Genomic DNA, 15,714 nt, shown 5'->3' on the forward strand with positions numbered 1-15,714 from the left:
AACATAAAAACCGTTGTTAAAATTACTTGCAAAATATATTGTATGTGGTGTTTGGCTTTTGTACTACATTCGGTTTAAATAAACATGTTTCATTACTTTGCTTTGAAAAAAGGATTTACTACTTTATGTATAAAACATACAGTTTGGTAATTGGACACACACTTTCTCAGCAGGAAATATTGCAAATATGTGCAATTGAAGGTTAAAACTAAGGATATCACTGCTGCATAGATCTGAAGAGGTTTGTTTACTGGAAATAAAATCTTTTTTTTCTGTGGCTGTACTATGAATGAAACAAGAAATAACCTGATGTCCTAAGGCCAAAACACCTGCATGCAGTGAAGATGTCAGGTTCGAGAATACTCTTACAGTGTCAGTGAAGATCAAGATTTCACAAACCTTGGTTTGAGTATCTTCTAGAATAACTTTTAAATTGGCTATTGACCACTTATGGCTTATTATTTTGGAATTTCTTGATCAAAATATAACCCCTTCTAAGTTGAATCTAAAGTTTGTCAAGCTTATTCTAAATTCTCATATAAGATTAAAGGACCAAGAGCAGTGAAGATAACTTTAAAGAAGAATGAAAATGAGGTATTTATTAGGGAACTGTAGTTATTGTTATTAACAGTTTATTCTGAGTTCTGGAAAAGACCATAGTTAGGCTAATAGGCAGAAGACGACTCAGAGAGATTACCGATCACCATGGGGGATTATGTAGGACAGAAGCAATAACTGGAGGAGAAAGTATGACTTATTCAGTGGGTGTTTATGGGATAAGTAGCTGTTCGTAGCCTAAAATATTAGGCTTCTGTTGTGCTGACATAGAAATAATTCAGAGCACACTGATAGCTCAGTCTGTTAAACGTCCAACTCTTGGTTTCACCCAGGTCATGATCTCAGTGGGATCATGGGATCGAGCCTCAAGCTGGGCTCTGTGCTCTGTGCAGCATCATCTGCTTGAGATTCTCTCTCTCCCTCTCACTTTGCCCCTCCCCCACTTGCATGCCTGTGTGTGCATGCATGCTTGCTCTCCCAGTCTAAAATAAATCTTTTTTTTTTTTTTAAGGGAATCTGAAATAGTTTAAAGAGCTAAGTGTGTGAAACTATTAAGCCCTTCGAAGAATGAAGGAACATATTCTTATAAACCTGCATGAATACACATAGATGCATCTTAAATGCACTGTTGAGTGCAGAAAAAAGCAAGCCACCTGTTAAGGTAAATGCTAAAAAGATCAAATCAATATCCTATATTAATGAAAACACATAGGTGTAGAGAATATTATATAAAAACATGGACAGAAAGAGGAATCATCTACCTGAGTACAGTTTTTACCTCTGGAAAGGGAAGGAAGGGATGGGGACTTACATCAGCAGATGTACAAATGTAGTTACAACTACATAATGAGTTTTTTAATTAGAAGATCTGAAACAGGGCAGCCCGGGTGGCTCAGTGGTTTAGCGTCTGCTTTCAGCCTGGGGTATGATCCTGGGAACCCGGGATTGTGTCCCGCGTCGGGTCGGGCTCCCTGCATGGAGCCTGTTTCTCCCTCTGCCTGTGTCTCTGCTTCCCTCTCTCTCTCTGTGTCACTCATGAATAAATAAATTTAAAAAAAAAAGATCTGAAACAAATATGTTGACACACTAATTAAATGTTATATTAGTCTTTGATCTTTAAATGTTTAAAAATATTTCACAATTAAAATGGATTTAATTATACAGAAAAGGTATGTTTTATTTTTTAAAACTAGAAATGTTAAGTGATAAATTTTAGCATAATTATTCTCTGAGGAGGGCATGATCCTGGAGTCCCAGGATCGAGTCCTACGTTGGGCTCCCTGTTTGGAGCCTCCTTCTCCCTCTGCCTGTGTCTCAACCTCTCCTTGTGTGTCTCTCAGAATAAATAAAATCTTTAAGAAAAATTATTCTCCGAGTAATATTTCTCATGAAGGTACACTTAGTACAATCTAGAGTTTTTTTTTAATTGGAGAAAAATTATTTTTTCTTTGAAAATTTTATTAGGCCTGACTTATGTTTGCTCTCTTATCAAAGATCTGTTTTTAAAAAGGATCTGATCAGTTAAGTCACACTGCAGTATAAAGAAAGTTAAATAAAAAGAGTTTTGATACTGGAATATTTTTTGTTATAGTATATGCACAATATATTTAATTTGAGCTTCCACAGCAATTAGACATTCTTGTATGTAGGATTAGTATCTTCCTGTCATCTAGTGATTTTGGTTTCCTGTTTCTTAAATAACATTCTTCTTTTACTTCTCTATTTCTCGTTCATTTTCTCCACATTCTTTATAAAATTCACCTCCTCTCAACAGAAAATAAATAAATAAATTTGAAAAGAGTAATAATCACCAGGGTCAGATTAATGTAGAATAAAGAGAAGAGTGACTTCCAAACCATTTGCAAATTCCTTGGCTATTGATGAATTTGAATCAGGCTTAAATTTAAAGCTAAGCCATATTGTTAGGTTTTGTAGCATTTGTATTGAAAATCTGAGTGTAGGGCAGGAGGGTAGGTGGGGTGGGTGGTGGGAAATTGCAGGTGAGGATCTCCATTGAGCACTGGCTGTCTCCCATTCAATTTCAAATTCTTTTTTCTATATTTTACCTTTCATCTTCTGTTTACGTTTCAGTTTGTTCTTAAAGATAGCAAGCCATGAACTTTTCTGAGAGTGTTGAGCTTTCCCTAGACAGCTTGATGCTGCTTAGGGAGTCACCAAAATGGTGAGGGCCAAGGGTTTTCAGTGACCTTTAGTGACTCAGAAGAAGGCAGGTGGGGCATCTACTTTTGTGCAAGTGTCCACCTCCTCTTCCAGATTCCCCAGCTCATGCTGCTCTTTTTGTTACTCTCCTGAAAGGAATTATTATTGATACTTTTTGGAGCACTGTTGTCTGATCTAATCCCATCTGTCTTCCCAATTCAAACTGAGCAGAGTTTGGAGCTGCATGGACTGTCCCAAGCTAAGGCATATTAATATTTTGAAATTTCCGTTATTTTCCTATCCTTCCATCATTTTCCTTGACTGTGCTGTGTTTTAACTACTTTTGCTGTGTTTTAACTATTTTTTTTGTTTGTTTGTTTGTTTGTTTGGCAGAGTAACTTCATTTGCTATCTTGACATTTATTCACTGTCTTAAAATTAAAGCCTGGAAAAGATAACTTTTTTTTAAAATGGCAAATATGAAAATATTCACAGAAGCTCTATTTTAGTCATAGTTAATGGACTAAATAGGATAGAAGAGGAAAGGGAATATCAATGCTCTCTCAATGTCTCCTTCCCATTTTTCATTTCTCATGTCTTTGGTGCATTTCTTACCTTGAATAGGAATAGTGAGAGAAAACAAGTTTATTGGTCTCAAGAAATGTCCATCAGTAGGACACCTGGGTGGCTCAGCAGTTGAGCATCTGCCTTTGGCCCAGGTCCTGGGGTCCTGGGATCCAGTCCCACATTGGGCTCCCCACAGGAAGACTGCTTCTCCCTCTGCCTGTGTCTCTAACTCTCTCTCTGTGTCTCTCACGAATAAATAAATAAACTTTTTTTAAAAAAGAAAGCAGGAAAAAAAAAAAGAAATGTCCATCAGTGTGTAACATTGATCTGAACCTGTGAAAGGAAGCAAAAGCAGGCATGCCCTGCACCTGTTTGAGAAGGCCCATCAAATGAGAATCTGTTTTCTCTTTTATTGTATCTTCTGCTTAGTCATTACATACTAAGTCAGGATTATCAGAAGGCGCTTGAACCTCAGTATACTCATTATTTGTGGGGAAGAAGGGACTGGACACTGTGATCGACATTCGGAAATGGGACTTGCTCCTTCCTCCCCACCGCCACAACACACAGCGCATGCACAGTACCCATGTGGTCAGCACAGACTCCCATATTCCCCCAGATGGGGGAGCTGGAAATACAGGTGTCCTTTGTGGCTTGGCTTGCCTTACTGAGATCATTTGTAAGTCTCTATTAAGATCACCATCTAAAAAAGGTAACGGGCACTTTCCCAAAAGTTGATAGGTTTCACTGTAGATAACACCTTTGGTTCATGAGGAGTAAGTAGGCACCTGCAGGGCAAGAGCCTAGTTTGGGAAATCAGTCAAGGCTGCTGGGCTGGCAGTGCTGCCAAGACTGGGGACAGTGTTCTTTGTGGCTACAGGGTTAATAGGAGCCTCACACAATGGCCAGGAATGAATGCAGTCTTTTTATTCAGCAGTGAAAGTTACACTGACTTTATCAAAGTCAAGATGTCAAGCAGATAATTGAATTAAATTGCCACAGCACTGTCACAATGTCAGAACTGTAGACTCTGCCTTCAAGGAGGAAACACTTAACAAGGTCACACACATACACGTGTATACACACAATGGTACACATATATGAGAGTCTATATGCATACGTAAAACAGAAGATACGTATATATGTATAGGCATCTATGTATGAATGGAAAATCCCCCCACTCAACAAAATAAAGAATTGGATTCATAATTATGAAGCTGATAATTCATATTCTGAGAAAGTGGTCATTATCAAAATGTACCCTGTATTTGATGAATGAGTGATAGAAGATAATGAGATCTAGAAATGATTAGTGCAAAGAACAAAACAAAAAGAATTTACATAGAACTGGACAAGAATAACTGATTAATAAATAGTAACTATTGCTATCATAATGATTGTCAAGGATTTTCTTTATTAACTATTTTCTTTACAGAATCTAACTTCCAGAAAATACTTTGAGGCAGTATCTAGTAGAAAATATCTTTTTAAAAAAACTGTGTAACTATTTAATAAAAGCTAGAGAAGGGAAAGAGAGAGTTATATTGCAAGGCACTGGGGATAAATTGGGCTAGGGCATCATCCAGAAAATACTGAACTAAGAAGATCTCTAGCTATTGAGCACAAAGTTTACCTCTACATTTCCTGGAAAGCAAAGATATAAGAAACCATAATGAGATGTAGCTATAATAAATAACAAAGAATCATACCAGTTTCCCAGAAGAGACCAGTGTTTCCCTGTTTGAACCATTCATCAGAAGTGTATCCTGTCTTCACACAAGTAGGATGACTGACTTTATGCAAGTAGGATGACTTCTGGTTTGTTAGGGGATTTTCCAGTTTAAAATCTGTAATTCTTCATATAAAACTTTCACTCTCATAAGTGCCCTTGTTTGGAAAGTAAATTGTGTGGTCATTTTCTACAGTAGCAGAAAAATATATTGAAACACATGACTGATCCAGGTTTTATGAGGCCAGAAACTTAGATTATCTTGGAGCCTCCCTTTTAAGATAGGATGGACAGATACAAAATTAGGAAGAAAGATAACATTTCTTTAGAGTGAAATCACAAAGTTTAATACTATGAAAAGTTGACACACTATTAACGGCCTGCCATTACTCAGTAATTTTTTCCTGCATTTATTGGCTGTATACTAGGAATAAACACCTCTTTTGAGGGCAACAATTTTATTATATCATTACCTATAGAGGAAAGAGCATGATTTATTAAAATTTATTATTACTGATAGTTTTAAGAAGTTTCAGCTTTATAAGTCATTTATAACATGTAAATTTTTATGATTGTTGTCACATTTGGGGGAATCTCTACATTTCATCCCTGTATGAGCTATAATATTTCAGAGAATTTATATTTCAAGTCTTCTTGGGAGTACTAATTTTAACTATTCCTTAGACAGCATACGTTGGCCAGTATGTCACTGATATTTTGGTTACAGTGGCATATGAGTTTTATTATTTTCGATAATGTCAGTAAATTTGTTAAGAGCAAAAATTTAACTATATTCCCAGTGTACTTCTATGACATGTGCCTCTTCTTTTATTGAATTATTGAAAAAGAATCTAAGAAATTTATCTTTTCCTCTTCAGGATTTACTGCTTTGGGTATGATCTTTTTCTCTGGAAGTTCTAGACTTTAGCAATAGAAAAGCTGTCAAATATATAAAGATAAAAACTGAAACATTTGGTTGTATACAGTATGCAACTTCACATACAGACTTACTGTATATAGTAATGCTACAGGTTTGTGTCCTTCCAAGACAGGAATTCTGATAAATGTTTCCCTCCATTTCCATAAAAAGGAAAAAAAGAAAACAAAGTACAGTGGTTCTTTAAATGGTTTATGCTGCATAGTTCAGCATATTATCAACAAGCAGAAAGTTCTATATTCATTTAGCACAGATGAGAGCAAAATCTTCTGTCAACAATTTTCCCCGTGTCATAATTGGAAGTGTTTTTGAAAAACCAGCCAGGCCTCTATAGGCTTCAAACCTTGTTTCTTTTCTGTGACTCTTGCTCTGCCAATACTGATCATGTTATGATCTCAGGCTCTGCAGCTTTGTATCAGGACACCAGGGGAGCTGGCCCAGTCTGTGCCAGGCTAAGAATAGCCTAATTTTCCGCTGAAGTTATTGCCATCACGTCATGTAAATCCAAAATAAATGTATGGCCAATATGAATTCCTCTCATATACCTACCATTCTTGGAGTCATATGAGTAACCATCAGACAGCAAGAGGGGAAACGTGTCCAAGGAGAAAGCAGAGTGGCCCCAGGCCATGTTCCTAAGAGGTTGTAGAATAAAATATTTTACATTTGCAAACTCTTACCAAAATTTTCCACTTTGTGGAGCCAGTATCCGGCTCCCTCTCAGAGGCCTGGAAGGTGCATGTGGAAGAGAGGGACCCTACAGGTTGAGTTTTGTCATGTTCTTGGTAAATCAGCCTCTGCAAACGTGATACACAGGGACTTCCCATGGTGCGGACCTTGGTAAAGGCTAAGGCCCAGTTAAGCCTTAGGAAAGAGCTGAATAAAACCAATTCTACAGAGGCTTGGAATACAGCTTTCCAGTGACTGTATGAAGGAATAAATGTGTAGCATGTCACTGATCCTTTTGTAGTTCATAAGCATGATGATTGGGTGTTCATGCCTTCATGTGACACATGCCTCCCTGAAACCTTGTTATATGACCTCGGCACATTTCCTGTCTGACATGAAAAAAAATGTTTAGCAGATCTACTTTAATATCAGTACTCTAAGCAGAACAGTTCCTCATGAAACAATTCAAGTTGGGGACATCTGGGTGGCTTAGTTTGTTGAGTGTCTGCCTTTGGCTCAGATCATGATCCCCGGGTTCCAGGATTGAGTCCCACATCGGGCTACCTCTACCACCCATTTGTGCTCTCTCTCTCTCTCTTACTCCCTCTCTCCCTCTCTCCCTCTCAAATAAATAAGTAAAATCTTAAAAAACAAATTTCAAAATAGCCCAGGCAAGAAATGAGAATTTCTATTGCCATCCCAATTTCTCTCTATATGTATAGACTTGTAACATATGTATAGACTTGAAATATGTAACATATTTCAGGCCTGACTTATCAGGCCTGAAAGAGTCTGGACTGGTAATCTCAGGTTTCATTTTCTCCTGTCTTTGTGAATAATCCTAGGTTCATTTTTTCTTTATTCTCTGTATTCCAATCTGTAATAACCTTCACGAAGTCATGCTTAGCTTTTCTGGCATCCATCATGACTATCCTTGTAGGCACTTCATGTATTTGTAGGTTAAGGAAATCATTACAGACACAAAAGATGGTTGGAAAATCAGATGGACACACTAGTGCTTCAGCAAGGCCTGACTTTCAACTGAACAATTTTTTCTCTTCCTCATTCTTAAAGCTTCCCTGTCCCCTGGACTGGTTTTCTGTAGAATCCTTTGTTCCAGGAACTCAGTATCAATGTAGACATCTCACTGACCTCAAAGTATATTTAGTAAAGAGACATGGATGGCCAGTGCTTATGCTAATTAGAGACCACCTTGAAGACGTGTTGAACATGGCTGGCAGCTCCTACCAGATTCCTATCTAAACCACCCAGATCCTATATTTTCCTCTAAAACCCCTCAGCTTTTACCCCAGAAGGATCTTCAGTTTTGTGTGTGTGTGTTTTAATGTTTTATTTATTTATTTATTTATTTATTTATTTATTTATTTATTTATTCATTCATTCATTCATTCATTTATTTTAGAGAGGACTAAAGAGAGTACATGAGTGGGGGGAGGGACAGAATCTCAAGCAGACTCCTTGCTGAGTACAGAACCTCAAATGGGGCTCCATCCCAGGACCCTGAGATCGTGACCTGAGCTGAAATCAAGTTGAATGCTCAACCCACTGAGCCACCCAGGTGCCTTGGGTCTGCAGTTTTGAAGACATCATCCTGCTGTAGCCTCCTTCACCCAGCAAAGCAATAACACCATCCTTCCTCTCTATCCCCAAACTCTGTCTTCATGTTTTATTTTGGTTCCAGAGTACAGAGATTGGTTTTCAACAACAAGGCATGTTTTTGTTGATTTACAGGCATCTGTATCTGACGAATACAAGAATTTTTACCTAAAATTTTCTTGCACACCCTTGCCCCAGCCCCCAAGAAGTGGAAGAGCCTTTACAAAATACTATTTAGGGTATTAAAATTTTATAATTGAGGATTACCTCCCGAATTATTTCTGTGATATTTATTTATTTTTGTCATTTTAAAGCAGTTCACAAATTCACATTCACGGTTGCAAAATAAGAGCAAATATCTTTTCAGCATTAGTATTTTCTTTTATATAACATATTAAAGGCATATATTTTTCTTCACTATAATCCAATTTTTAAAAAATGTATAATGAATTTTCAGATATAGTATGAATCTATACTCCATTATATAGATTTGGAATGTCATAAGTCTTGCTTACCCCCAAATCCCAATCAAATATTACTGTAATCTCATGAACATCTAAATAATACATCATACAAAGTGTAAAACCAACTAAGTAATTATTTGATATCTAGCTAGCTTGTTAGTGGTAAATGTTTGTTCTAAGTGCAATGATAGCATGTGAATCAGATACTAATTATGTTTTACTTCTGTGTTGCATTAACCATGTCTTGCAGTGTAAATAAAATTGAAAAATATAATAAAGACACATAAAAAGGCAAATAACAGTAAAGTATAAAAAGTCATAAGATCGGTTTATCAATTAAAACATAGTTTACTATAATATTTTTTTACTTATTACACACTTTTGAATTCAGAGCAAGCATTTGAATGCTGAGAGTTTAGAGTTAAAAGGTAGATCTTTATACATTTTTAACCAAAGGGGGAAGAATTATTTCAGTTCTAGAACTTTTGCAATATGATAACTCTAAAAGCATTTCTATATATATTCTGAAAGACCGAGTACAACCTACCTAGTAACTTTAGTCCAGAAATACATGGAGTGTAAACTCTTTACTTTTAATAGGTCGTCAGCGAAAAGGTGATATTAATGATAATAATTTTCCTTTCTCCTTAAAAAAGCATTCACATAGTCCACATTCTTATTTTTGTATTCTGGAAAATAGTCCTTAAAACTGTAGCAATTATATTTCTTAAATTAAGAAAAAAAAAACCTCTTAAGAAAAGAATTACATGTAATTGTTAAAAGAAAGAAACATGGGAAAAAATCACCAATGCTATAAATTCATACATGTGTTATACATATATGCATTATGTGTAATATATGTGTAACATGTGTAATATGCGTATATTATACATAATACTGATACATAAAACTCTGAAATTGGTCCATATTCTCCATTTTTTTTTTATAATCTCAAGTTCTAATAGTATTAGTAGGTTTTCTTTTAAAAGGAGATTTAGAATTGGCAATAGTCCTATCAAACCATTTTATAAAACCTTGGAGCATATTTTGTGTAATATGACTTTTCTCAAAGATTAAAAGGGAATTCATGCTTCTATATGCTTTAAAATATAATTAGTTCAGACTTTGTTAATTTGAAATGTATTGTCATTTCCACTACTGCTATGCTGAAGCTTACCTCTTTAAAAAAATATTTACTGAAGAATTATTTACATAAGGAAAGCACATAAATATGTCGCAGTTGGATTACTTTTCACATCGTAAACACACCCATGTAATAAGCATCCAGATCGAGGAACAAAACCTCACCACCAGAGGCAGACAGCTCTCCTACAGTTCCCTACTGACAGGTGGTCAGTCCTAGCACCTTAAAGTTGATCCCGCCTCAACACTATACATTGGGTTGGTCTGTTTTTGAACTTTGCATAAAAGGAATTCTACAATATGTCTTCTTTTGTGTCTGGATTCTTCTGCCAGGTATTAGGTTTGTGAGATTGATTCACATTGGTGAGAGTATTTGCAGACTTTTCATTCTTATGGATGAATAGTATTTCATTGTGTGACCATTTCAAAATCATTCTCTAGTCTCCTATTGATGGACATTTAAGTAGTTTCTAGTTTGAGACTGTTGTGAATAATGCTGCCATTGACATTTTGTATATCTTTTGGTGAATGTACGTATGTATACATTCCTGTTAGGATAGAAACAGAGCCAATGTTTTGGCTTTAATGAGCCAAAACATAAGTATATATTCAGCCTGAGTAGATAATGTCAAATACTTTTCCAGTGTTTTCCAGGGTGATTGCATCAGTGTTTCCATGCTTACCAAGAGTGTATGTGACTTTTGATTTCTCCCTATATTTACCCACAGTTAGCACTGCCTTTCCTTTTCATTTTGTTCATTCTGGTGGGAGAAACTTGCCTTCTTTTTGTTTTTATTTTTCTTAAAAAAAGATTTTATTTATTTATTAGAGTGCACAAACAGGGGAAGGAACAGGGTTAAGAAAAAGAGTTTCAAGTGGACTCTGAGCTGAGCATGGAATCTGACATGGGGCTTGATCTCATGACCTTGAAATCATAACCTGAGCCAAGATCAAGAATTGGTCACTTAACTGACTGAGCCACCCAGGCATCTGCTTTCTTTTTCTGTGAAATATTTTCCTAGGCAAAGTAACATGGGAAGTAATGATTAATCATAGCATGGTTAACACATTTCCTTATACAGTTGTGATTGTCTCACCATTTGAAAATGACACATTTTCAGTGCCAAATGTTGCAATTAATGAAAACTAGTTGTATATAATACATTTTGCATTCCTTTTCTCCTTCTCTTTTATTCAAAGCTTTCAGTGTTCCTATGTAAACCTCATGTGTTATACCTTTGGGGTATAGTAAATTAAAAATTTTCTACAAATATCTTAAATTCTTAATGCATTATCCCTATTCAGAATCCCTTATATTCCATGGATCAATACTTACTATCATTTTTTAAAAACTAAATAAATTTAGAAGCAAGTGAAGTTAAAGTTGAAGTTCTTCTAATAGACATTATGTCATACCTTATAAATAAGATGACTCTAACTTCCAAGTTGCCTAGGATAATCCTGGTTTGCACCTCTTGCCCTGGCAAAGTGCCCATTTCACCTACAAGAGTATCCTAGTCTGGATAATATATGAACACCCTACTCATAACCAACACCAGCTTGGCTCCAACAATTCCATTAATTTTAAGTAAAAATCTGATCCTGTCTTTCAGTATCTTCAGCCTGAAGTAACTTCATCTTTATCTGATTCAGCTCCTATTTGATATTCTTTTAAAAATGAACATCATTTTGGAAATGAAAATATTTCCTGTTGACATAATATGTAATTTTGAAGTTGATCCCATACGATAAACTTGAGCTTTTATATTTGTCCTTTTAACTACTTTGAGGTCTTAGGCAGTATTTCTCAGTGTTTCAGAATGGATTCATGATTGATTAGCTTACCATTTATACTTCTTTTCTTTTTTTATTTTTTTTAAAGATTATTTATTTATGAGCCTAATGTGGAATTCAATCCCAGGACCTCAGGATCATGCCCTGAGCTAAAGGCAGATCCTCAACCACTGAGCCACTCAGGTGTCCCTATACTTATTTTCAAACATGAATTCATTTATTGATGTGATACTCTTTTTCTCAGTAGTATTGTTAAAAGTTCATTTCATCATTTGATTTTCTTTTTTTGCTAAATTTTCTCTTAAAGTAATACAAATGTTTTGTAAAATGAGACTTTCTCACCTTTTAAATGTTCTTTTAAGAAAAGTAACAGTATGTATTTAATGCATGATGACAATGCTAATTAGTATAAGCCAGAGGTAAATAGTGTAAATGAGTATATAGAAATAACAAAATTATATCAAAATTACTTTTGCAATCTTGAATCCATTTTAGGATCAATCTTCTTTTATAAACTGAATCCTCGGTTGTATGTGGGTTACAATTTGGTATAGAGAGTTTTCCCTGAAAATTTTTGGGTATTTTATCATAATGAAATAGGCTTATGGAGCTTAAAATACTGACCAGTGACAAAGCATGTCTCAAAAGCTAACTCAAGGGTACCTGGCCAGTTCACTTGATTAAGCATGTGACTCTTGGTTTCTACTCAGGTTATGATCTCAGGGGTGGTGAGATTGAGCCCCTTCTCAGGCTCCATGCTCAGCACAGAGTCTGCTTGAGATGCTTTCCTCCCTGCCTTGCCTTCTCTCTCTGTTTCTCCCCCTTCTTGTGCTCTCACTCTCTCTCTTAAATAAATAAATTAAATATTAAAAAAAAACCTCAACAGACTCAGAATTAACTCTCTTATAAGAAACATGGATTTGATGTTTAAGAGACCAGTTTTTTATTGACAGCATAATGAAAATGATGGTAGGATGCAATCTGATTGAATGTCTTGTACTCAAAGCCAGTTGATTTGTTATAGTATTTGGGAATCTTCCACTTATTGTGTGTCATTAAGCATGATCCTCTCTTTTGAGCATCTCTGCCTGCTTGAACTTCCTGGATTCTGATTCCACCTACTAATACTCAAAGTCCTGTTCTTCCTATACCCACTGATAGCTACAGTCTCATTCCACTCCACTCCTAAGAGAGAGTTTGACCCTAACCTTTGAACCAGCAATCCCGGGGGTTCTCAGAAATCAGGAACTGAGGGCATGATCAATGAACCATAGAGGGAAATTATGGTGAGTTGTCATTAGCAAGAGCACTGACATCATAAAATGAAAAGGTATGTGGCATACTAGTACTTTAATAACCACTAATAAGATTGCTGGGAACCACCTTCATTCAACATGTTATAAAGTAAGTATACTAGTTTATTGTTCTTTACAGTTTATTTCCTTTATGTGGTATGATATTTTGGTGAATGGTTGGAGCCTAGAAGCCAGTAGGAAGTAATTTTTAATCTTTGTGATTTTTGCATAAGTTATACTATCTTTCTGAGTCTTAGCATTTCCTTATGTAATAAGGAGGTAATAACTATGCAAATTTATTGGAGTGACTTATGTAAAGCACTTGTCACAGTACATGGCACCTACCCAGGATCCCATAACTGATAGCTATAAATTATTAGTATTTTTAGTTTTGTGCTCAAAGACCTGCACCAGAAAAATCAAAGTTGCTAAAAAAAATCTCTAGGAAATCTGTAAAATTCTCTAGAAATACAACTTACCATGTTTTCTTTTACTCAGGCCTTTATACATGCAATGGAATTATTAACTGCAAATAGTTAAACCCCAGTTTGGGGATATACCAAAGAAGAATACATATATGCACACTATATGCTAAATGTACACACACACACACATACACAAATGTGTAGTGTAATTGTGGTATTTCCCAATAACTCCCTCACTAGGAGATGTTAGAAATGGCAAGACTGGTTCAGATCCTGGTTTTCTCTGTTCAACCATCTGGTAGCTCTTCATTATGCTACATCATGGGATTCTGGGTTCACATTCTGAACTCACCACTTCTTAGATTTTGATTTTGAGTGGAATATCTAGTTTTTTACACTTTGTCTTCCTTTTATATGAAATGGTACACAACTACATGAAGGCATGAGGGATAAACACAGTAATGCCTAATGAATTGCAAAGAGCAAGTAAAAGTGAACTATCTATGCTTGAGCAGTTACTTCCCCCTAGAATAGGTTTATCACTAGCTCCAGACTATTCTTGGAGTCTTTGCCATTCCTGAAGGTTCTTGCTTGAAGTAATTGTTCTTATTAATCATTTCCTTGAATCTGTGGAAAAGCCAGAGTTTTAAGAGAGCTGCTCCCTTTTTTAATGCTGCCTGCAGCTACTCATTAGAAGTAATATCTTCTGTGTTCTACATGTTCTTGCTCATTCTCTTTGTTCTTTGTACTCTCTGATCTGTGCCGTGTGTCTGTCTGAACTATACTGCCAAAGTGGGAGGGTTTTTTTCCTCCATCTCTAGCATTAAGTAATGAAGAGCACTGCATCTAGGCCAGGTATGATCTGAAAAGGATTCTTTGGCTGTACGCAGAAATCCGAGACTGTAGATTACTTCCTGTGGCTGCAATTCTGAATGGCTCCCTTAGCTTCAACTACTAGGGCATTTGCTATATATTCCAATCCCTCCATTATAAGGACTTTACAAATAGAGCCCTTGCCTATATTGAAGTAACAGAGGAGCTTCGATGACAATACATAATAGTTTTTGTGATCTCAAAATGTATTCAGCATTTCCTGATTTGTAGGTATAATTGTTTATTTCCTACATTCCACAAATATTTATTGAACACCTTCCATGTGCCAGATATCATTTTAGGTATTAGGGATTCATCAGTGAACAGAGGTAGCAGTTTTAATTTTGGATAGGGTGACCAGGAGATAATATTAGAAAAGGTTAAGGAGCAAGCTAATAAGTATTTGGAGAAGAGCTTTCTTGACAGGGGAAAAGGAAATACAAAGTCCTAGAGTGGAACATACCTGTTTTTCATGTGGTTTCATGTGGAAGCAAGATGGAAGGTATAGGAGATGAGATTGGAGGGATATCTAGGGACAAAGACAGATGGGGCAAATTTCCATAGGCCATTGTAACGTTGGCTTTTACTTTGGGTTATTTACAAACTCAAGTTATCTGCTGGATGGAAAGGACCACACATATGGTAGACTGTACAGATATGCCAATATCTAGCCACTTTGCTGAGCATAACTGTTAAAGGGAATGGAGGTCACCCTCTCAGTAGATGGAATAGATATCTACCCAATTGCAGGGTCAGATTCTAGCCCTTCTGAGTATTTAACCAAAAGAATTATAATTAGGACCTCAAAGAGGTATTTGCATTACCATATTCGTTGCAGCATTGTTTACAACAACCAAAGTATAGAAACAACCTAAATGTCACCAATGGATGAGTGGATAAAGAAGGTGTGATGTATACATAGAGAGGAATATTATTTAACCTTAAAATAGAAGGGAATCTTGCCATATACAACAACATGGATGAACCAGGAGGATGTTATAAGTGAAACCAGACACAGAAAGATAAATACTGCATGATTTCACTCATTTAGAATATATCTAAAATAGACAAATTCATAGAAACACACAGTGGAATGGTGGTTACCCGTGCTTGGGGGTAGGGAGAAAGGGGAAGTTGCTGTTCAACAGGTATAATGTTGCAGTTACAAAAGATGAATAAGTCCTAGAGACCTACTGTACAACATTGTTGCTACAGCACCAGTACTATATTATATATTCAAAAATTTGTTAAGAGTAGATCTCTTGTTGTGTTGTTACCATAACAATATTAGAAATGAAATCCAGCTCTTCAAAGTATCTGCTCCCCAAACTAAAATAGTTTTCACAAAGCCTGAAATTCCACCTTCTTTGATTATCCTTTCAGCCTCAAAAAATGTTTGTCTTCAAAAGTCCTTTCCTAAAATCTAAACATGGCTGAGGAGAGTCATACCTTTAACAATGAACATCTCTGAGATCAAGGGTTCC

General features: G+C 36.0%; 1 protein-coding gene and 1 non-coding gene across 5 annotated transcripts in view; both read left to right on the plus strand.

The window, feature by feature from the left end:
- Nucleotides 1–15,714, plus strand: part of PRR16 (proline rich 16) — a 532,382-nt gene that overhangs the window by 132,198 nt on the left and 384,470 nt on the right. The gene's annotated exons all lie outside the window — the stretch shown is intronic.
- On the plus strand, nt 6,909–7,014 carry LOC140642059 (small nucleolar RNA U13). Its single transcript, XR_012038638.1, has one exon. It is a non-coding gene; the product is annotated as a small nucleolar RNA U13 (small nucleolar RNA).

This window comes from Canis lupus, chromosome 10 (genome assembly GCF_048164855.1).
Source record: "Canis lupus baileyi chromosome 10, mCanLup2.hap1, whole genome shotgun sequence".
Classification (NCBI taxonomy): Eukaryota; Metazoa; Chordata; class Mammalia; order Carnivora; family Canidae; genus Canis; species Canis lupus.